The sequence below is a fragment of the Oncorhynchus masou genome, chromosome 32, assembly GCF_036934945.1.
Source record: "Oncorhynchus masou masou isolate Uvic2021 chromosome 32, UVic_Omas_1.1, whole genome shotgun sequence".
NCBI lineage: Eukaryota > Metazoa > Chordata > Actinopteri > Salmoniformes > Salmonidae > Oncorhynchus > Oncorhynchus masou.
In genome coordinates this window covers 41,003,616-41,024,337 of record NC_088243.1, presented here as the reverse complement: position 1 = coordinate 41,024,337, position 20,722 = coordinate 41,003,616, and the positions used below count along the sequence as shown (strand labels likewise).

At 41.2% G+C, this 20,722-nt stretch overlaps 1 pseudogene; it reads left to right on the top strand.

Moving 5' to 3' along the window:
- Nucleotides 1–20,722, top strand: part of LOC135526074 (SH3 and cysteine-rich domain-containing protein-like) — an 88,552-nt pseudogene that overhangs the window by 36,603 nt on the left and 31,227 nt on the right.

The window sequence follows — 20,722 nt, the reverse complement described above, 5'->3', positions numbered from 1 at the left end:
TACATGGGCTACACATACTGAGATTCAGCCACTTGCTAATTCATGGAAATGTATGAAAACACAGAGAGACGAAAGATAAATTATTTTATAATTTTTATTGGTTAAATATTTGGGGACGCCTGGCTTCCCTTTGAATCCACTGCCCATCAGCAACACATAGTGATTCATAACTAGTTAACTAATAGCTACAGTATGTCAAACCAGTGGTTAGGCTACTAACATAACAATCATTAAGCAGGTGATTTTAATGTGTTTATGTCATGAAGGTCTGTGCTTTGGTGCTTCTCTTTCATCTTTAATGCCGAGCGATTAGTGCTTTTTGAGGTCGGTTCGGATTGATTATTTAAAAAATGATCACGGGTTTCGATGCATTATGGGGGTTGAATGCTGTAACACTGAATAAAATAATGAATACAAGTCCCATGATGTTAGTGACTGCCCATTACTGCTCATCACTTATTAACCATCATATATTACATTTCCTTTACATTAAATCAAATATTTGTTTTATTTTATGACTATGAGCCTATGCTGTCTGACAAAATCACTGTTTTAGGAGTTTTTCAAAGTAATTAAGGCATACTTTTATGGCTGCTGAATACCAACTATCAATCATTTAGATCATGTATTTTCAGGCTCGCGAAGCAACTGCTTTCCATCCCTCTAGATCGTGGGTTCTCTCTTCTCTCAGTCTCCATGTCTGCTCCTCACAGACCGGACAAGTTTAACGCTAGAACCGCCATAGCCGAACGGCCACTGGCATTTGATTTTGTAAATAAAAAAATCTGCTCCCCACCAAAAAACTATGTCCTGCCCCTTTCCTGACTTTCCCTAAATGTTTTTATTTTACACTGCTCGTTTGTCAGAATTTTAAAATCACAAACCTAAAAGTATTTAGAGCCTTCTTACCCATTTTTGTCACACCTATTCCCAACTTAATCCCCCAAGACAATGTGCTGTAGGTCGTTGGTACCCAGCCAGGCGCTAATGCGACTCTCTTTCCTCACTGAATGAACGACAAATGGATGAATGGGCAATAATTATGCACCTTCACAATTGAATTTAAATTAGGGCCTAACTGAATGATAAGGAGGGTGCATGATTAGGAAGGTGAAGAGGTTGATTTAATTTAGAAAGACAATAGTGTAATGATGAGTTTGTGTTATGCCTATTTATCAGCGTTGGCGCTCAGTTAATAATTTGACCACGTACCTTGCAGGTTGATACCATTCTCTTTTACGTTTTACTTTGTAAAAATAAGCTATTGAAGGACTGTTTTATATACTGTAACTCTATTACTAATAAAATGTATTGTAAGGTAAATGAAAACATGCTATATGTTGCAGTAGGTCTTTAGAATAATGCAAAACATATCCTTGACTCTATCCAAGTTGATGAGCGGAAAACAAACGATGCCAGTCAGCCGGCACAGCAGGCCCATCGAAACTACACCTAAACTATACCAAAACTAATTTCACACATAATAAGAGTTAGCCAATAGACAAGATTAAATGTACAATAATCTGATGAGTGATAATATTAAGCCTATAAATTGTCAAATTGTACATGAAGAGATGGGCGCATTTTGTAATTGACAGATGCAGGAAAAGGAGCATCGCTTTATCAAATCCTCCTTAAGGGTCACATGCAGGTAAAATATTTTCATTTCTATGACACTTACCTTTTTCAAATAACTCTCAAAATTCAAGAGGTGCAGCTCTATTTCCAAATCTAATCTTTTCCAAGAATGTCCTTGCTCTGGCTGTGCAGCAGGCCCCTAGTGGTTAGACTGTTGGGCCAGTAAACGAAACGTTGCTGGATCGAAACCCTGAGCTGACAAGGTGAAAAATCTGTCATTCTGCCCTTGAGCAAGGCAGTTAACCCACTGTTCCCGGGGTGCCAAAGATATGGCTGTCGATTAAGGCAGATCCCGTACAACGCTGTGTACTACTTCCTTCACAGAACACCTCACAAGTCCTCAACTGGCAGCTTCATATCTCAGACTGGCCAATAAAAATACAAGTTTAAGATGGGCAAAAGAACACAGACACTGGACAGAGGAACACTGCCTAGAAGACCAGCATCCTGGAGTCACCTCTTCACTGTTAATGTTGAGACTGGTGTTTTGCTGGTACTATTTAATAAAGCTGCCAGTTGAGGACTTGTGAGGAGTCTGTTTCTCAAACTAGACACTCAAATGTGCTTGTCCTCTTGCTCAGTTGTGCACAGGGACCTCCCACTCCTCTTTCTATTCTGGTTAGAGCCAATTTGCGCTGTTCTGTGAAGGGAGTAGGACACAGCATTGTACGAGATCTTAACAGTTTTCAGCTGTGCTAACATAATTGCAAAAGGGTTTTCTAATGATCAATTAGCCTTTTAAAATGATAAACTTGGATTAGCTAACACAACGTTCCATTGGAACACAGGAGTGATGGTTGTTGATAATGGTCCTCTGTACGCCTATGTAGATATTCCATTAGAAATCTGTTGTTTCCAGCTACAATAGTCATTTACAACATTAAATATGTCTACACTGTATTTCTGATCAATTAATGGGCCTCTGTACGCCTACTGTATGTAGATGTTCCATAAAAACAAATCTGCTGTTTCCAGCTACAATAGCCATTTCCAACATTAACTATGTCTACACTGTATTTCAGATAAATTTGATGTTATTTTAATGGACCAGAAATGTGCATTTCTTTCAAAAACAAGGACATTTCTAAGTGACCCCAAACTTTTGAATGGTAGTGTACATATGAGATGAGTAAGGCAAAATATGTAAGCACTATTAAAGTGACTAGTGTTCCATTATTAAAGTGGCCAGTGGTTTAAAGTCTGTGTGTATAGGGCAGCAGCCTCTAATGTGCTAGTGATGGCTATTTAACATACTGATGGCCTTGAGATAGAAGCTGTTTTTCAGTCTCTCGCTCCCAGCTTTGATGCACCTTTACTGACCTCGCCTTCTGGATGATAGCAGGGTGAACAGGCAGTGGCTTGGGTGGTTGCTGTCCTTGATTATCTTTTTGACCTTCCTGTTTTGGCCTTCAAGTGCTGTAGGTGTCCTGGGGGGCAGGTAGGTTGATGCATTGGGCAGACAGCACAACCCTCTGGAGAGCCCTGCTGTTGTGGGCGGTGCAATTGGCGTACCAGGCAGTGATACAGCCCGACAGGATGGTGTCAATTGTACATCTGTAAAAGTTTGTGAGGGTTTGTCAAATTTCTTTAGCCTCCTGAGATTGAAAAGGTGCACGCCGAGGAACTTGAAGCGTTCCACCTTCTCCACTGTTGTCCCGTCGATGTGGATAGGGGGGTGCTCCCATTGCTCCCTCTGCTGTTTCCTGAAGTCAATGGATGAATGGGCGATAGAAACCAGATAGAAATTGATAATGGTGCATGTAACTTTAGTTCAGTTTTGGTTAGCTGAAGATGTCGATGTGGATAGGGGATAGGGGGTGCTCCCTTTACTGTTTCCCGAAGTCAGTGGATGAATAGGCGATAGAAACTGATAATGGTGCATGTCACTTTAGTTCAGTTTTGGTTAGATGTCAAAGCCAAGTACTTGCTCAATGGCTTTCCATATCTGGAGAAAGATGAAACCAGGCCAGCGGGTGAGCGATTTTCTGAGACTGTGGGTTTGAGACTCGTGGAGCCTTCCATGGGCAAAGACAGAAATGTGACCATGGACAACTTATTCACATCAATTTCCCTGGTAGACAAGTTGATTGCAAATAAGACTAGCCTGCTTGGAACAGTGAACAAACAAAGGCGGGAGCTGCCCCCCTCTGCGCAAAACAACATACCAGTGGAGCTGTGGCAAAGCAACACTCATGCTGTACAGATGTAAAATAAATAAGTGTTTGCATCCTCAGCACCATGCAATCCCACTGTTGCCATCGGCAGTGACCAGAAGAAGAAACCGGAGACGGTGACAGACTGCAATCGCACAATGGTATATATCTCTGCCATATACAGATAGCCTTTCCACCTGCCAAACACCAAATATGGTCCCCTTTTATTATATTACATTCATATTATTACTATTAGTATTATTATTCTATATAATTCTAACCTATTCTATTTTATGTAATAGTTTAGTGTGGGTGCACTCGACCAGATGGCAAGACTGTGCTCTGTAAAAGGAGGTACTCGCAGCTCTCCTGTTGTGGTGTTTTACAACGTGCTCGACATGGGTGCTATCAACGCGTACGTGTTGTACAAGCAATGCCTTGATAAGACAGTCAGCAGGAGAGATTTCATCATGGATCTGGCATGTGAGCATTGTGAGAACCACATGAACGCCAAGAAAGAAGCTACAGCCGTCAAGCAGGCTGCCAAGGCAGCAGGTCCTGCTCTCCCTCTTCCCCAAGCACCACAGTTCCCACTCGGGAAAAAGAAGACAATGTCAAGTAGGTGCACGCGGAATGAGGCACATTTGTTCACACAAAGCCCCGAAGCTGTGTGCTGACTGTGGACACGAAGCATAAAGAGAAGACGCGATTGATTCATGTGTAAAGGCACGGGTAGAAGGGCATAATACAGTGTCTGATACGATCAACAAATGACTGTTTTTATATCTTGTCATGAATATATTTCCACAAATATTTATTCATGCAATTAATCCTTTGCAATTGTTCATGCACTGGTGGTTTTGTTTAGGAATACAGAAAATTATTTCACCTGCGCAGCTGGCTGTTTGTATTATTATTATTTATTACGTTTCAGGAGAAGACCCAGATGCAGACAGTGTTGAAGTAACAACGTTTATTACTAGAACAGGGGGCAGGCAAAACCACAGGCCAAGGGCAGGCAGAGGTCAGTAAATCCAGATCTGAGTCCATAAAGTACAGCAGGCAGTCTCGGGGTCAGAGCAGGCAGAGGTCAATAATCCAGTGTGGTGTGACAAGGTACAGAACAGCAGGCAGACTCAGGGCAGGCAGAAATGGTAAAAAAACAGGAAAAGTAGAAAACAGGAACTAGAAAAAAGACAGCTGCAAGGGGAAACCGCTGGTAGGCTTGATGAACAAAACAAACTGGCGACAGACAAACAGAAAACACAGGTATAAATACACTGGGGATAATGGGGAAGATAGGCGACACCTGGACAATTATTATATAATTTTAGTTTCTTTGTCTAAACAAGCTGTAACTGGACATGATTAATTACTATAACTCTATTACTAATCATTATACAAATAAAGTTTAATGTTTTAATTGCAAGGGAAATTAAAATAGGCTATAGGCCTATGTTTTTTCTAGGACTTTGTAGAATTATACAAAACACTTCTTTGACTCTATCTAAACATTTATATATTTTATATATTTCCACGCATATTTATTTATTGAATTAATATTTTACAATAGTTTATAGTTTATCAAGCATTTATTTATCAAGCATGTTTGCGCACTTTGCGGGTTGATATACATCTGATGCATATGCTAAAGAGGACGCCTCGAATATTGGATGGTTTGAAACTACAACTCTCTGCTACATTGCACAGTTCAGGCTTGATCTGATTTATCTCTACAGAAAAAAAACATAACACAATGGTATTCAAATAATTTAAGCAATTAGTTGTTTAAAAAACGAAAAATAACTGGACATTTTGGACTGATCGCTCAGCATTAATCTTTACCTCCTGTGAGTGAATAAGGGAAGGCAAAGGGAGAGGGGATACCTAGTCATTTGCACAACTGAATGCATTCAACTGAAATGTGTCTTCCGCATTTAACTCCTCTGAGTCAGAGAATAAGTGTAGGGACTCAGTACATTAGGACAGATACTGGCACCTAGGAAACATGGTGGTGTATCTGTGCTCCGGCACAGTTGCGTGGCTGCTGCTACACTGGCTTAATTGATTAAGAGTTTGATCACGCATTTTAGCCTGGCAGCATGGTTGACGGGTCAAGTTAATACATTATGTACTTTATATATTCTGTTATATTCAGCTGGATTAATGGTACAGATGAGAGACACACATTGAAGTATGTGCCAAAACTAGCGTGCTCTGTTTCTTACAGCAATGATTGGAATGCAATGATTGTACAATTGAAACAAAGAACAGTACAGTACAGTACAGTACAGCAGCTTCAATACAGGTGTCCTTGTTGTATGTTTACTCCAGTTCTTTAATATCTGATCGTCAGTGGTTGAAAAAGTACCTAATTGTCATACTTGAGTAAAAGTAAAGATACCTTAACAGAAAATGTCTCAAGTAAAAGTGAAAGTCACCCAGTAAAATACTACTTGAGTAAAAGTCTAAAATTAAGTATAAAAAGTAAATATTTCAAAATATACTTCAGTATCAAAAGTAAAAGTATAAGTAATTTCAAATTCCTTAAATATGGCAAACCAGATGGCACGATTGTCGTGTTTTTTTTAATTTACGGATAGTCAGGGGCACACTCCAACAATCAGACATAATTTACAAATGAAGCATTTGTGTTTAGTGAGTCCACCAAATCAGAGGCAGTGGGGATGAGCATGGATGTTCTCTTGATTAGTGCGTGAATTGTACCATTTTCCTGTCCTGTTAAGCATTCAAAATGTAACGAGTACTTTTGGGTGTCAGAGAAAATGTATGGAGTAAAAAGTACATTATTTTCTTTAGGAATGTAGTGGAGTAAAAGTAAAAGTTGTCAAAAATAGAAATAGTAAAGTACAAAAAACAACTTAAGTACAGTAGTACTTTAAAGTATTTTTACTTAAGTACTTTACACCACAGTTGATCGTGTAATCAATTACAGCCAATAAGGAGTAAATATGACCAATAAAGGAAATCTAGGGGGGATTGGAATGACAACTCCAGGAGAGATATCTGCTCATGAAAAACGCTCAGATTACAGAGCTTTAAGACAGAGAGGAGGACTCGAAGACTCAAAGCATAAAAATTACACCTTTCATCTCCCGCAGTTTATCTGTGTAAATCTCACATTAACTGTACTGCGACTTGAATCAGCCCTTTCTACAAGGATGTCTCAAAGCAACCAGGGCAGTCCTGTCAACGGCAACTGCTATTGATCGGTCTAAAATACTATGTGTTTAGACACTGGGACAATGTGATCACAGCAAGGGTTACCATCAATGATAGTAGAGGGCAAACTCAAGTAAACTCAGCTCACCCACCCCTTTTGCTTACCACTACATACAATAATAATGACCAACTGCAGATTTTCAGCCCATATTACTTTACTTCCACATTCAGTTGATTGGATCATCAGTGTTGTTATGATTCCTTCAACTGTAGCCCAGTCATAATATTAGTCAATGTTTTGGTGCTCCATTGAGCAGCTTTTGTAAATTCAAGATGACATCAAAGCTTTTATGGTGGTCCTGAAAGTGGTCCAACATCTAGACCACCCTCTACGATTCTCAGAAGTGTGGCAAACATTAGGATGTTGTAGAAAGCAGTGTTTCTCAGTGTGTGCATGTTCTGGGTACCTTTCTACTGTATGACGGGTGATCTGAATGACTGGTATCAATCTGTCAGTTAGATGTAATAGCTTCTATCTGCTCCCACAGACCAGTGACTTGGCCCAGGTTCCAGAAGAGGCCGTCGCTCACAGCAGTCAACATGAACTCACCAGGAAGCATAGTGATAATGGTGAGTACTGTACACAGTGTACTCGGTGGAGTAAAGTACCTAAGTAAAAATACTGTAAAGTACTACTTAAGTTTTTGGGGTTATTTGTACTTTACTTTACTATTTATATATATTTTTTTTTACTTCACTACATTCCTAAAGAAAATAATGTGCCTTTTACTCCATACATTGTCCCTGGCATCCAAAAGTACTCGTTACATTTTGAATGCTTGCCAGGCTCGGAACTAACAGCACAAGCATTTCGCTACACTCGCATTAACATCTGCTAACCATGTGTATGTGACCAATAAAATCTGATTTGATTTGACAGGAAAATAGTCCAATTCACGCACTTATCACGAGAACATCCATGGTCATTCCTATTGCCTCTGATGGCAGACTCACTAAACACAAATGCTTTGTTTGTAAATTATGTCTGAGTGTTGGAGTGTGCTCCTGGCTATCTGTAAAAAAAAGAAGAAAATGGTGCCATCTGGTTTGCTTAATATAAGAAATTTGAAATTATTTATACTTTTACTTTTGATCCTGAAGTATATTTTAGAAATTACATTTACTTTTGATATTTAAGTACTGTATATTTAAAACAAAATACTTTTAGACTTTTACTCAAGTAGTATTTTACTGGGTGACTTTCACTTTGACTTTTTCCACCACTGGGTGTACCAAGAGGCAGCCATTAGTGACACTGGGAAATACACTTCTTGTCACGCCCTGGTCTTAGTATTTTGTGTTTTCTTTATCTATTTGGCCAGGCCAGGGTGTGACATGGGTTTTTGTATGTGGTGTGTTTTGTCATGGGTTTTTTTTCACAGGTATTAGGATTGTAGCTTAGTGGGGTTTTCTAGGTTAGTCTATGGCTGTCTGAAGTGGTTCTCAATCAGAGGCAAGTGTTTATCATTGTCTCTGATTGGGAACCATATTTAGGCAGCCATATTCTTTGAGTGTTTTGTGGGTGATTGTCCTTGTTTATGTCTTGTGTTAGTTTGCACCAGTTTAGGCTGTTTTGGTTTTCACGTTACGTTTATTGTTTTGTATTGATTCGTGTTTCCTTTGTTTTTCATTAAACATGAATCTCAATAGCCACGCCGCATTTTGGTCCGACTCTCTATCGCATATAGAAAACCGTTACAGAATCACCCATCACAACAGGACCAAGCGGCGTGATGACAGGCAGCGGCAGCAGGAGCTACGAAGTCTGGAGTATACGACTTGGGAGGAAATAGACAGGTGGGCGGTCGACCCAGGGAGAGTGCCGGAGCCCGCCTGGAATTCGCTGGAGCAGTGCGAAGAGGGTTACAGGATAATGGAGTTGGAGAAACAAGCACGGCGGCGCGGATGGAAGCCCGAGAGTCAGCCCCAAAAATTTCTTGGGGGGTGGCACAGGGAGAGTGTGGCAGAGTCAGGAGTCAGACCTGAGCCAACTCCCCTTGTTTATTGTGAGGAGACCAGAACCAGAGCCGGTGTTGGAGATGAGCGAAGCAGAGACTGTGAAGGAGTTAATGGGGAAATTGGAGGAGAGAGTTATGAGGGAGTTGCTGTGTTGGTGCTTTAGGCATGGAATTCACCCGAAGGAGCGTGTCAGGGATTTAATGGCACTTGGGTCAGCGCTCCATACTCGTCCTGAGGTGTGTGTTAGTCGGCTGGTGAAGATTGTGCCAGCCTCACGCACCAGGCCTCCTGTGCACCTCCCTAGCCTTGCATGTCCTGTGCCAGCCCTGCTCTCAAAATCTCCAGTACGCCTTCACGGTCCAGCCCATCCTGTGCCACCTCCACACACCAGCCCTCCGGTGGCAGCTCCCCGCACCAGGCTTCCTGAGCGTGTCCTCGGCCCAGTACCACTAGTGCCAGCACCACGCACCAGGCCTTCAGTGCGCTTCGCCTGTCCAGCGCTGCCAGAGCCTTCCTCCTCTCCAGCGCTGCCGGAGTCTCCCGCCTGTTTAGCGCTCCCAGAGCCTTCCTCCTCTCCAGCGCTGCCGGAGTCTCCCGCCTGTTTAGCGCTCCCAGAGCCTTCCTCCTCTCCAGCGCTGCCGGAGTCTCCCGCCTGTTCAGCGCTGCCAGAGCCTTCCTCCTCTCCAGCGCTGCCGGAGTCTCCCGCCTGTTTAGCGCTGCCAGAGCCTTCCTCCTCAACAGCGCTGCTGGAGTCTCCTGCCTGTTCAGCGCAGCCAGAGCTGCCAGTCTGCATGGAGCAGCCAGAGCTGCCAGTCTGCATGGAGCAGCCAGAGCTGCCAGTCTGCATGGAGCAGCCAGAGCTGCCAGTCTGCAAGGAGCTGCCAGTCTGCAAGGAGCTGCCAGTCTGCATGGAGCAGCCAGATCCGCCAGTCAGCCGGGATCCGCCAGTCAGCCAGACTCTTCCAGATTCGCCAGTCAGCCAGGATCTTCCAGATTCGCCAGTCAGCCAGGATCTTCCAGATCCGCCAGTCTGCCAGAACCGCCAATTACCTGCCTGAGCTTCCTCTCAGTGCCGAGCTTCCTCTCAGTGCCGAGCTTCCTCTCAGTGCCGAGCTTCCTCTCAGTGCCGAGCTTCCTCAGTCCAGTGGGGTCCTTGGTGAGGACTACTAGGCCAAGGTCGGCGGCGAGGGTCGCCTATCTAAGGACGCGAGGAAGATGGACTAAGACTTTGTTAGAGTGGGGTCCCGCGCCGGAGCCGCCACCGTGGACAGACGCCCACCCGGACCCTCCCCTATGGGTTTTGGTGTGCGGCCGGGAGTCCGCACCTTGGGGGGGGAGGTTCTGTCACGCCCTGGTCTTAGTATTTTGTGTTTTCTTTATCTATTTGGTCAGGCCAGGGTGTGACATGGGTTTTTGTATGCGGTGTGTTTTGTCTTGGTTTTTTTTCACAGGGATTGGGATTGTAGCTTAGTGGGGTTTTCTAGGTTAGTCTATGGCTGTCTGAAGTGGTTCTCAATCAGAGGCAGGTGTTTATCGTTGTCTCTGATTGGGAACCATATTTAGGCAGCCATATTCTTTGAGTGTTTTGTGGGTGATTGTCCTTGTTCCTGTCTTGTGTTAGTCTGCACCAGTTTAGGCTGTTTAGGTTTTCACGTTACGTTTATTGTTTTGTATTGATTCGTGTTTCCTTTGTTTTTCATTAAACATGAATCTCAATAGCCACGCCGCATTTTGGTCTGACTCTCTATCGCATATAGAAAACCGCTACACTTCTGTTATGCATAGACATTATGAATGAAACATTACTGACTACTTAATGATATCTCCATAATCCTAAAAATGCTATACCTAGAATTTCTCAGAATGTCACCCCTAAAGTGGAAGCTAGGTGAATTGCAACAGTACTAGGCTGCATTCAAAACAAATCTCCCCATCTCATGCATCCTATTTCTTCTACATGGCGGAGGGTCGCACATGAGCCTTTTACTTTAGGCTTTAGTCCACCAGCTTCAAAGGGCTGTAAAAAAAAACAATTTTTGTTATTGAAAATATATTTCATAGCAATTTAGATGGTATAATGATTCTCTACACTTTTCAGTGCTTGTTTTCTCATGTAAATGGAAATTGAGCGATTTTTAGCATCCAGGAAATAACAGTGCGATTTCTACATTGGCCACTTGACCCGATTTCCACTAGATAACAGCCACAAAGTCAAAACAGCTGTCCCATTTTAACAACAGATGCCACTCCGGCCGGAAAAATCATTAGCCGAATATCACAGCCAATTACAACACTGGCGAGTAAGTAATACTGTGAAACACTATCATTCCGCTATTACTGCAGATATACACTGAGTATACAAAACATTAAGAAAATTATAGAACTTCAAAGTGAAAGTATTGCCAGAATAGGTATTGGACTGTAGTGAAGTTTATCATGATTGTATAACATACAGTATTTCAGAAAATCAATTATATCAATGTATGAATGAATCTTACGGAACCCGGGAGGTGACATTGACAGCTTTTCCGTAGAATCCGTAGAAGGCCTTGCAAAACAATTGACCAATACACCAAACATGTATGTTACATACATTGAGTGTACAAAGATTAGGAACACCTGCTCTTTCCATTACATAGACTGGCCAGGTGAATTCAGGCGAAAGCTATGATCCCTTATTGATGTCACTTGTTAAATCCACCTCAATCAGTGTAGATGAACGGGAGTTAAAGAAGGATTTTTAAGCCATGAATCAATTGAGATATGGATTGTGTATGTGTGCCATTCAGAGGATGAAAGGGCAAGACAAAATATTTCAGTGCCTTTGAACGAGATATGGTAGTAGGTGCCAGACGCACCGGTTTGTCTGAAGAACTGCAATGCTGCTGGGTTTTTCACGCTCACCAGTTTCCCATGTGTATCAAGAATGGTCCACCATCCAAAGGACATCCATCCAATTTGACACAATTGTGGGAAGCATTGGAGTCAACATGTGCCAGCATCCCTGTGGAATGCTTTCAACACATTGTAGAGTCCATGCCCTGACAAATTGAGGCTGTTCTGAAGGCAACTACATATCAGAAAGGTGTTCCTAAAGTTTGGTATACTCAGTGTATTACAGACATTTTCTGAAATTACAATGCAAAAAAAAAAAAAAAAATCCAATGAGTCCTATATTTTTGGTTAAAAAAAAGGTAATCATTTCATGGAGTCTGTGAAGGAATAAACCACATGGTTTCTTCCTTATTAGAAGTTTCAGGATGCTTGTATCTAAACCAAAGTAGATAATTTTAAGATTGTTCTATATATCAGTTGGATTCTCTATAAGCTTAAGTATGTCCTAAACCTAGCATGAAAGTGCATCCATGTAGCTGTGTCGGCTAATATAGTCAAAATGTTTGCCTTGGGGTAAGTTGAGCCAGTGGTTGAGCCAATGGCAAGTCGAGCAAATTGTAAGGCATTATTGCTGGGATATGAGGTAACAAGTACAAAGTGTTTGTTAGGTGTTAAGCCTGAGTTAAAATATGCTTTAAATTATTAAAAGATAAAATACTATATTTCCCTTGACAGAGTGATGTGGAATTAAAGAACCGCTCAACTTACCCCACTCTCCCCTACTTGCATCTTAGTTCTATGTATGGGTACAGTACTCAGAGTAAGATCTCAAAGACACATTTAATTATAGAAGAAATAAGCCAATGAGCCTGACCTTTTGCTTACAGTAGCATTCACCCAGAACAATGAAGTCAAAGAAAGCACACTATTCAAAATGCCATTTGAAGCTCCACACAAAGAATATCATCTGTCCCATAAGGATAGATAAATAGAAACATTGTGCTGTATTCATCTCTGCTTGCCACATGTAGAGACTGGAATTTCTACTCAACCATATTTGAATATCTGGACAGGGCTCAGTAGGGAAAAAATGACCCAAACTTAAAGTATGAGAATCTGCCCCGTTCATAGTCCCATCCGAATACCCTGTGGCTTTCTGAAATATGTATTTATTCATGAAATAGCTTCTCTACCAAAGCTTGTAAAATGAATGCTTAGGTTTATTCCAGGACATTCAGTAGATAAAATCCCACTGCTGTAGAGATTCAACCAAGCTTCTCTGTCTTCTATAGCTTTGATAATTTAAGTATTTGTCATTGATATGTGGTGATTTATTGAATGTTTTGTGTTCCAGTGTTCACATCACTTGAGAACGGGACGGAGCCCATTCCCTATTGCCATGTGGTTGAGAGGAAACCTGATGATTCACCGGTAAGAAGCCCAAGCACTTAATATACAGTATAGTATGAAGATGGCGATGGCGCCGTACTGGATGGCTGCCGTTTTGCAAGCTTTCGACGCAACTTTGCTATTTTGTGATTTTGTAGTTTATTTTTAGTTTTCATGAAATGTATCCACTATCATTTCTTACAACCGACAAGAACTTTTGAACATCAGATTGGCAGTTAATTACCTCAATATCGGCTTTGACTTTAACTAATCTGCCCTGGGCCCTTTCTGTAATTCCGACCCAATTTTCAACATTACAATGACAAGAGTGTGGGGTAGGGCTGTTACGGTGACCGTATTACTGCCACACCGGCGGTCATGAGTCATGACGGCATTCAAATTCCAGGTGACCGTTTAGTTACGGTAATTAGGATTCTCCAAGTTCTGATGCTGCTGATGGTCATTAGTAGCCTACCAAACTTGCTAACTGCCTGGTACTCCCTTTAATCACTCTGACGTCAATGCAAATGTAAATCAAACACTTCATAACAGAACCATGAGCTCATGTTGTGCAACATTTCTATATTCTTTGCAATTGCGTGAGAAAACAGAGTGATGGCCTCTATTAAAAAGAGGAGGATCCCATTACCTTTCTATAGCCTACTATATTTATTTCTCAACTTTCCTAACATTAAGCACATTCCTTCTCTTCAAAACAGTATAGTCTACCTCACTGGTATGAAAATGAACTTGTGAATGATGCCCAGCTTTTTTTGCGACTTTTTCAAATCATAGTCACACACCTGTAGCCTAGCCCATAGGCCTATATATTTTGATCACAACTAAAGTTGGCAAATACCTTCTTAAAAGTAAGCATTCATCCGCTTTACAAGGGATATATAGCCTAACTGGCATACATAAGTTGCGTGTGAGTTTCAAATTTGGGAAAGATAATTTTCACCATAACATGGTGTTTTCCAACTTATGGAACATTCACGCTTATAGCCTGCTGCCGTGTGCGCATTGCTGCGCTTATAATGTGAAGAAATAGCCTAATAGTTTATCAACATTTTAAGCTAAACATTCTCATCTGTTGCATTAGGCTCATTGCTTAAAACATGTTTTTTGATGCTAGTGGTTGTATTCATTTGGGATCTATCGCATCCCACAACTGTCCCGGACAATGTTTTGAATATTTATTTCTCACACAGAATAGGTCAACTTTTGTACTATGGGGGATAGTAGATTGACATATGCTAGTGCTTTTGCTGTTCGTTAGGCCTACTCATCTTGTTGGCTGATGAAAGTAAATGTGGACAGTTCTTCCAATATATTCAATATGTGCCTCGGAATTGGATACGGACGTGTAAAGTTGTGTCCCCGATGTGTCTGTCTTCACTTGTAGCCTTTGAGATAGACCCGATCACCTGACTGAGAGCCATGTGAGTGAGAGGCACACAACTCAAGGGCACAACGGCCACTGGACGCAAAAGGCATGGATTTTTTTAGGGGGCATTACAGCCACACAAAGGGGATGCAGCCGGGAAATTCAAGGCATTATCGAGTGCATGTCAAATTGTGAATGATATACTGATGAAGTGTGTACAGCCTGCGCAAAAACTAAGCAGAGCTCATACCTTTCATGCGGCTTTGTTCAAATCATCATTAGAGTCGCATCATGCAGCCTTAGAATGTATAAAAAATCAAAACATATAGCCCAACATTTGTGTTACAACCAAAGTTACATAAATAACTCTAAACTAAGCATACCTGTTTCTTTGTTAACCGCTCAACACAGAATAGCCGCATGTGCACACTCCCTAAAATCATTTGGAGAAAATATCCTTTCTATTTTATTCAGCAAATTTTGTCTGCTAAATAAACTAGTGTAGCCCACAGCCATATGGCATAGTCAGAACAGGGCCTAACATCAAATCAAATTATATTTGTCACATGCGCCAAATACAACAGGCCTTACAGTGAAATGCTTACTTAAAATCCCTTAACAACAATGTAGTTTAAAGAAAAATAAGTGTTAAGAAAGTATTTACTTAAATAAACTGAAGTAAAAAATAAGTAAATAAAAGAAAAAGAAAAATAAATAATTAAGGAGCAACAATAAAATAACAGTAGCGAGGCTATATACAGGGGATACCGGTAGTCAATGTGCAGGGGCACCAAATAATAAAGATATAAACTTGCCATTTTCACATACAGTGCCGTGAAAAAGTATTTGCCCCCTTTCTAATTTTCTCTATTTTGGGCCATTTTTGATACTGAAGGTGTCACGTTCGTCATAACGAGGATACCAAGGTGCAGTGTGATATGAATACATTCTTCTTTATTAAACGAAGAACACTAAACAAACTAACAAAACGACCGTGAAGCTATATAAACCGAGTGCTGACAGGCAACTACACATAGACAATGACCCATGAAATACCCAAGGAATATGGCTACCTAAATATGGTCCCCAATCAGAGACAACGATAAACAGCTGCCTCTGATTGGGAACCAATCCAGGCAACCATAGACATATAACCACCTAGATATACAACAACCCCTAGACATACAAAAAACCCTAGACAATATAAAAACTACACAAACCACCCTCGTCACACCCTGACCTAACCAAAATAACAAAGAAAACAAAGATAACTAAGGTCAGGGCGTGACAGTATGTTATCAGAGCTTCAACCAAAACCTAATATTAGATAACGGGAATCTGAGTTTACAAATAACAAAAAAAGGAAGCTTATTTCATTTATTTAATTAACAAAGTTATGCTACACCCAATTCCAAAGTTATGCAACACCCAATGGGACCCATCTTGTCCAAAAAGTTGACTCAAGTTTGCCAAAAAGAACCTGGATGACTTTTGAAAGAATGTTCTATGGACAGATGAGTCAAAAGTATAACTTTTTGTACAGTATGGGTTCAATTATGCCTGGTGAAAACCCAAACACTTTATTCCACAGTTAGAACCTTATACAACCAGTCAAGCATGGTGCTGGTTGTCTGATGGTTTGGGGATGCTTTGCTGCCTCAGGACCTGGACGACGTACCTTAATACAATGAACCATGAATTCTGCTCTGTATCAGAGAATTCTACAGGAGAATGTCAGGCCATCCATCAAGTCTACATGGAAATGGCTAAAAAGCTACAAATGTAAAGTTTTGGAATGACCTAGTCGAAGTCCAGACCTAATCCCAATTGAGATGGCAGGACTTGAAATGAGCAGTTCATGCTTGAAAACCCACAAATGTTGCTGAGTTAAAGCAGTAATGCATGGAAGAGTGGTCCAAAATTCCTCCACAGCGACATGAGAGACTGAACAACAACTACAGGAATTATTTGGTTGGAGTCATTTCAGCTAAAGGTGGCACAACCAGTTATTGAGTGTAAGGGGGCAATTACTTTTTCACACAGGGGCAGTGGGTGTGGCATAACTTTGTTTATGAAATAAAAGAAATAAGTATGCAATTGTTGTGTTACTTGTTCACTCAGGTTCCCTTTATCTACTATTAAGTTTTAGTTGAAGATCTGATAACATTCAGTATCATAAATATGCCAAAGTAGAGAGAATTGGAAAGGGGGCAAATACTTTTTCAAAGCACTGTATGTAGGATGCTGGAGATGATGAATATGATGTTGAAAATTGGCGGAATTTCCCTTTAATTCCTGCCAAAGTACCATGCATTCGGAAAGTATTCAGACCCCTTGACTTGTTCTTCATGTTGTTACTTTACAGACTTATTCTAAAAATTGATTAAAAATGCTTTCCCCTCATCAGTCTGTACACAATACCCCTTAATTAGAGCTAGGGTCTATTTTCCTGAATTTCTGCCTGACTGACGTGCCCAAAGTAAACTGCCTGTTACTCAGGCCCAGAATTCAGGATATGCATATAATTGGTAGCATTGGATAGAAATCACATTGACGTTTCTAGAAATCTTAAAATAATGTCTGGGATTATAACAGAATTGATATGGCAGGCGAAAATCCAAAGAAAGACCAACAAGAATATTTTTTTTGTTGAGGTCCCAGGCTCTTATAATGGAAAGCTATTGTTCCTACGTAATTCCAGCTCCCAGATTGCAATTCCTATGGATTCCACTAGATGTCAAAAGTCTTTATTCAAGATTTCAGGCTTGTTTCTTCAAAAACTAGCAAGAACTTTGAGTTTTTGTGACGAGACCACCGGAACAATATCAGTTTTTGTGCACGCGAGGAAGAGGGCACGTGCTTACAAATTTTACTTTCCTATTGAAATATTATAGTTTATTTACATTTTGGGGTACCTGAGGATTAAATAGAAACGTCTTTGACTTGTATGTACGAAGTTTAGTGGTAGCTTTTTGGATTCATTTGTTTGCATGTTGAACGAGTGGATTACTGAAATCAATGGCACCAACTAAACAGACCTTTTGGGATATAAAGAAGGATTTTATCTAACAAAACAACCATTCATGGTGTAGCTGGAACCCTTGGGATTGCAAACAGAGGAAGATTTTCAAAAGTAAGTGATTTATTTAGTCGCTGTTTGTATTTTGTGTAGCCTGTGCTGGTTGAAAAATGTGTTGATGTGGGGCGCCTCAGACGATCGCATGGTCTGCTTTCGCTGTAAAGCCTATTGTAAATCGGACAACGCAATTAGATTAACAAGAATGTAAAGCTTTTAAATGATATAAGATACTTGTATGCTCATGAATGTTTAATATTACGATTATTTATTTGAATTGCGCACCCTCCAATTTCACCGGGTGTTGTCGACAGGTGTCCCGTGACGAAGCAAAAACAGGTTTTTAGAATTTTTTGCAAATGTATAAAAAATTAGAAATGAAATTTCATATTTACATAAGACGCTACAAGCTTGGCACACCTGTATTTGGGGAGTTTCTCCCATTCTTCTCTGCAGATCTTCTAAAGCTCTATCAGGTTGGATGGGGAATGTCACTGCACAGCTATTTTCAGGTCTCTCCAGAGATGTTTGATCGGGTTAAAGTCTGGGCTCTGGTTGGCCCACTCCGTTCATCTTTCCCTCAATCCTGACTAGTCTCCCAGTCCTGGCGCTGAAAAACATCCCTACAGAATGATGCTGCAATGACCATGCTTCACCGTAGGGATGGTGCCAGGTTTCCTGCAGACGTGACGCTTGGTATTCAGGCCAAAGAGTTCCATCTTGGTTTCATCAGACCAGAGAATCTTGTTTTTTTAAGAGTCTGAGAGTCCTTTAGGTGCCTTTTGGCAAACTCCAAGCAGGCTGTCATGGGCCTTTTACTGAGGAGTGGCTTCCGTCTTTCCACTCTACCATAAAGGCCTGATTGATGGAATGCTGCAGAGATGGTTGTCTTTCTGGAAGGTTCTCCCATCTCCACAGAGGAACTCTGGAGCTCTGTCAGAGTGACCATCGGGTTCTTGGTCACCTCCGTGACCAAGGCCCCTCTCCCCCGATTGCTCAGTTTGCCCGGACGGCCAGCTCGAGGAAGAGTCTTGGTGGTTCCAAACTTCTCTGTTTAAGAATGATGGAGCCAGATCAGTGCCTCGACACAATCCAGTCTCGGAGCTCTACGGACAATTCCTTTGACCTCATGTGTTGGTTTTTGCTCTGTCATGCACTGTCAACTGTGGGATCTTATATAGACAGGTGTGTGCCTTTCCAAATCCTGTTCTATCAATTGCATTTACCACAGGTGGAGTAGAATCAAGTTGTAGAAACATCTCAAGGATGATCAATGGAAACAGGAAGCACCTGAGCTCAATTTCGAGTCTCATAGCAAAGGGTCTGAATTGGTTACGTAAATAAGGTATTTCTGTTTTTTACTTTCCATTAATTTGCAAAAGTTTCTAAAAGCCTGTTTTCGCTTTGTCATAATGGGGTATTGTCTGTACATTGATGAGGATATATATTTTTTAAATCCATTTTAGAATAAGGCTGTAACGTATCAAAATGTGGAAAAAGTCAAGGGGTCTGAATACTTTCCGAATTCACTGTATATATTTGGAATGCTATAGTTTTTAAAAAATTGTTTGATTGTGCTTTTTACTCATCCAGGAGGCCACTTAACACCCAGATACTTTAACCAGGGCCAGTAGAAAGAGAAAATGGACGTAACACTAGAAAATGGTTGAGGAAATGGTACAGTGTGGCACATGTGGGTGTGTGAAGCGGCCTGTCTGTCTTATTCTAGTGGAACAGAGTAGAACACACAAACAGAAATAAGGATTCTTTTGATTTTCATACTGTTTTATGAGGTCACAAATAACGTCTCTCGCGAGACGCCTGCCTCATCGACAGCTCTTTTGTCTTGGGTGCTGCGCTATTTTATGACCAAGCACAAACGCATTGAAAAACATTGCTGGCACATTGAACACAGGTATAAATAAATTCTGCGAGAGATGATCATGACAAATCATAATAACTTCTGGTCTGGAAATAGAAAATGGAGCCCTGTGACAGATTTTTTTCTCAGCCCCTATTGTTTGTGCATGCTGCAGGATTTTTTGCCCACAGCTATCCTTAGTCCAGTGCCCATTTCTCCTTCGGACTAACACATTAACATCATAGAATTCTAAGTATAGCACGAACTGCTCTGGAGCTAAGAACAGTATGCTATTGAAAGCCTCTGAGAAATGTGTCTGTACTGTGCTTGCTGGCGGGCTGTACTCTACTCTTTAGCCTGAGAACTGATCCTGAGCCAGTTCTTGCTGTGTGTGTGTCCATCAGTGTGCGACTCTTGGCCAGACTCCCATTTCTTCTGAATTTCCCAGGAGTTGGGAGACAAACCTATCTCCCTTACAGACAAATGGTATTCCTGCCTTGGCCACTGGCATGCACAGATGTGAATAGGCTCTGACCCAGCTCTGGTCTGTGCAATATTTATTTTCTGCGTGCAGCTGACATGTTACAGAATTCATAGTTTTGTCTCAGTGAAAGTTGGCAAACCTGTGTAAACTCCATATTGCCCACTATAATATTAAACATTTTATGGGCAAATCTTAGACATATTTATTTTACCCTCTCTGGCTTCAACGATGGTAGAATGACAAAGTTGTAGTATCAGAATGTTCATATTTGTAATATTTCTATCCAGTCTCTATTTATAAATATTTGACATGTTCATCCTTAATGTCAGCTTTGGAAAATATCAGATAAACACAAAGATATACAATTAAACATGCACTCCAAACACACAGCTTTTTTTCACACACACACATGCACGCACGCACGCACGCACGCACACACACACACACACACACACACACACACACACACACACACACACACACACACACACACACACACACACACACACACACACACACACACACACTGCAACACAGCAAGTGTTTATTCTATTCTACTGAGCCATTTACATTGTGGCAAAATCCTGCACGAAGCCTTTACCGGGCGCTGACACTTTAAAAGCGCATCAGCAGTCAGGAATGAGAAAATAAAGATAGCTCTTACGGCTCTGTGTGGGAGCTCTCAGTTGTCGCGGCA